Source organism: Fukomys damarensis, unplaced genomic scaffold, assembly GCF_012274545.1.
Source record: "Fukomys damarensis isolate Sample0158 unplaced genomic scaffold, DMR_v1.0_HiC HiC_scaffold_22, whole genome shotgun sequence".
Lineage (NCBI taxonomy): Eukaryota > Metazoa > Chordata > Mammalia > Rodentia > Bathyergidae > Fukomys > Fukomys damarensis.
In genome coordinates this window covers 12117129-12119992 of record NW_022900934.1, presented here as the reverse complement: position 1 = coordinate 12119992, position 2864 = coordinate 12117129, and the positions used below count along the sequence as shown (strand labels likewise).

Below are 2864 nucleotides of genomic sequence, written 5' to 3'. Positions count from 1 at the left end.
GCGGCGCAGGGAGCAGAGCAGGCGGCTGAAGCCGGGCGCAGGGCCGGGCCCTCCGGGAGGCGCAGGTGGGAGGGCGAAATGGAGGAAGACTTCCCGGAGCGGGCGGCCTTCTGAGCCTTCTGAAAGCACCGGGAGGATCCACTCCTTTTCGGCCCTGCCCTCTCTCTTCCTTTCCTTTCTTTTAAAGAAACAAGGCAACCACCCCCCCTCAAAGGCCAAACAAATTTGAAAAATGCACAACAGAGGTGCATGTTTTTTTCCCACGAATGTACGGCGCGCGTGACTTTTGAAACCTTTCCTGTAGGAATGTGTGTGCATTGCGGAATCCTTGGAAAACCCAGAGGAACAGAGGGAAGAAAATGAAAATCACCTGTGAGAGTCAGGTCCGTCACAGGTCAGAGTTTCCTCTGAGGATGGGGGGTGGGGGGCGGTTGCCATTATCATGAAGGTAAAATTTACTTACAATTTGCTTACAGAGAAATGCATAGGGTAGGACTCGATGAATTTTGACAAATGTCTACCCCAAGCGTAGCCCCTCCAATCACGATCTAGACTATGTCCGTGTCACCCCCAGAAAGCTCCCTCTGGCCCCCTCGCAGCCGGCCCTGCCCCCACGGGCAGCTACCCCTCTGACGTCTGTCACCGTAAATGAGTTTTGCTTGTCACGTAATTGGAATCATATGGCCGCTATGTGCTCTCCTGAGTCTGGTTTCTTTCACTGGCACACACCATGTTTTCAGATTCATCCGTGTCCCTGGCTTGCTCCTTTTTGTAGCAGAATAGTGCTCCATGCCGCAAACATACTGCCGCATGACCCCCACCACCACCACGGGGTGATGTTTTAGGTCGTCTCTACTTTGGGGTTGTTACGGATGAAGCTACACAGAAACATTGGTGCACAAGTTTGTGTCCAGGGAGCACTGAGCACTACATTCCCAGCCCTTTTTATTTTACTTTGCAACAGGATCCTACTGAATTACCCAGGCTGGCTTGGAACTAGGGATCCTCCTGCTTCAGCCTCCTAAGTAGCTGGGAGTTCAGACATTCAGGCATGTACCACCATTCCCAGCCTGGAAAAAAGCCTTCATTTTTCTTGAGCAAACACTTAAGAGTCACATGATTAATATCTATATGGCGGGGGGGGGGAGTGCCCAGGCTGGGCTCCAACACATAATCCTCCTGCCTCGGCCTCCCCAGCAGCTGGGATTACAAATGTGTGTCACCATACCTAGTTTGCATGATTCACTTTTAGAAGAAATTACCAAACACTTTGCAAAGTGCTTGTAGTGTGCCGTTTTATATTTCTACCAGCACTGGAAGAGGGTTCCAGTTGCTGAGTAGTCTTAATTTGCATGCATGCAGCAGGACATGGGCATGTTCGCCTATAAGGCCAAGGAACCCACTGTCTCCTCTGTGTAACCATCATGGGCAGTTGGATGCTTCCTTGCAGATAGGTAGCTGTAGATACAGCTCACAGTATTAAAGCTATGTCTCAGTATTATTGTACGGTGACTCTTCTTTAAAAATGAGGACACTGGGACTGGGGATGGGATGGAAATCGAAGGTAGAGCGTTTGCCTAGCGCTCAAAAGGGCTGCATTTCATCCCCGGGACCCCACTAAAAAAACTCCCATTATATATTTCTTGCCACAAAGCATACTCTTTGCTCTATGTACTCATCTGATGCTAGGGGTCAAACTCAGGGGCATTCTCTACCACTGACCTAAGTGGCCCAAGCGGGACTCAAACTTGCAATCCTCCTGCCTCAGGTTACAGACGCACATCACCACCACCACCACACCCAGCACATTGTCAGTTTACTAAAAGCCAGCCCAAGGGGTGGGATTTCTACCACCACATATTGTGAGAGGCCCACAAAATATCACGTCTGTGAGGTCTGTGGGGAAAGAGAATCGAGGGAAATGAGTATGGGGTGAGGAGGAGAGGGTAGCATTCAAATAAAAGACCCGAGCAAAAAATGGGCAAGTGGAACGAACAGGTGCTTCTCAGAAGAAGTACAGGTGGCCAAGAAATACATGAGAAAGGGTTCCGCATCACCAGTCCTCGAGAAATGGAAATGAAAAGGCCAAGGTACCATCTTATTCCAGGGAGAATGGCTATCATGGAGAAATCAAGGGGCCGGGGACTTAGCTCAGTGGTTCCACCGCCTGCCTGGCAAGTACAAGGGCCCGAGTTCGATCCCAGGCACCAAAAAAGAAAGAAAGAAAACAGATACAGCAGGAACCAATGCCAACAAGGCTGGGGGCCGGGGAGGAGCCCCTCCATGTTGCTGGTGGAAATGTAAACTAATGCAAATCACTATGGAGATCACTATGGAAATTCCTGGAAACACTGGAATTAGAAATCCCGTTTGATCCAGCTATTCCTTTTCTAGGTATCTTCTGAAAAAGAGTTCAAATCATATTACAGTGATCCTCGCACACACCCAGGTTTATAGCAGCACAATTCATAATAGCTAAATCTTGGAAACAGCCCAGATGCCCATCCACGGGTGACTGGATAAAGAAAATGTACTGTTTATATACAATGGAGTACTACTCTCCTATAAAGATAAACTTGAGGCATTTGTAGGTAAATGGGTGCCCCTTGACACCCCAATGTTAAGTGAAATAAATCAGACACATAAGTTTAAATATCGCATGGTTTTTCTTACATGAGAAACCCAAAGTATAAATAAAAAGCAAAATAAAAGATAGATCATGGGCTGGGCGTGGTAGCGCACATCTGCAATCCCAGCACTCGGGAGGCGAGGCAGGAGGATCCCTGTGAGTTCGAGACCAGCCTGGGCTACACAGTGAGTTCCAGAGCAGTCTGAACTACCTAGTGAGACCCTGTCTCAAAAAA

The 2864-nt window shown here is 48.7% G+C and overlaps 2 long non-coding RNA genes across 3 annotated transcripts in view; one reads left to right on the top strand and one right to left on the bottom strand.

The window, feature by feature from the left end:
- Positions 1–597, bottom strand: part of LOC104858138 — a 5176-nt gene extending 4579 nt beyond the window's left edge. The window contains exon 1 of the long non-coding RNA XR_779074.3: positions 464–597. This is a non-coding gene — a long non-coding RNA (uncharacterized LOC104858138). The remainder of the gene's footprint in view (positions 1–463) is intronic.
- The window catches only part of LOC104858140, a 5587-nt gene continuing 2723 nt past the window's right edge, over positions 1–2864 (top strand). For both annotated transcript variants that reach the window (XR_779076.1, XR_779075.1), the window contains exons 1-2: positions 1–65; positions 305–394. This is a non-coding gene — a long non-coding RNA (uncharacterized LOC104858140). The remainder of the gene's footprint in view (positions 66–304; positions 395–2864) is intronic.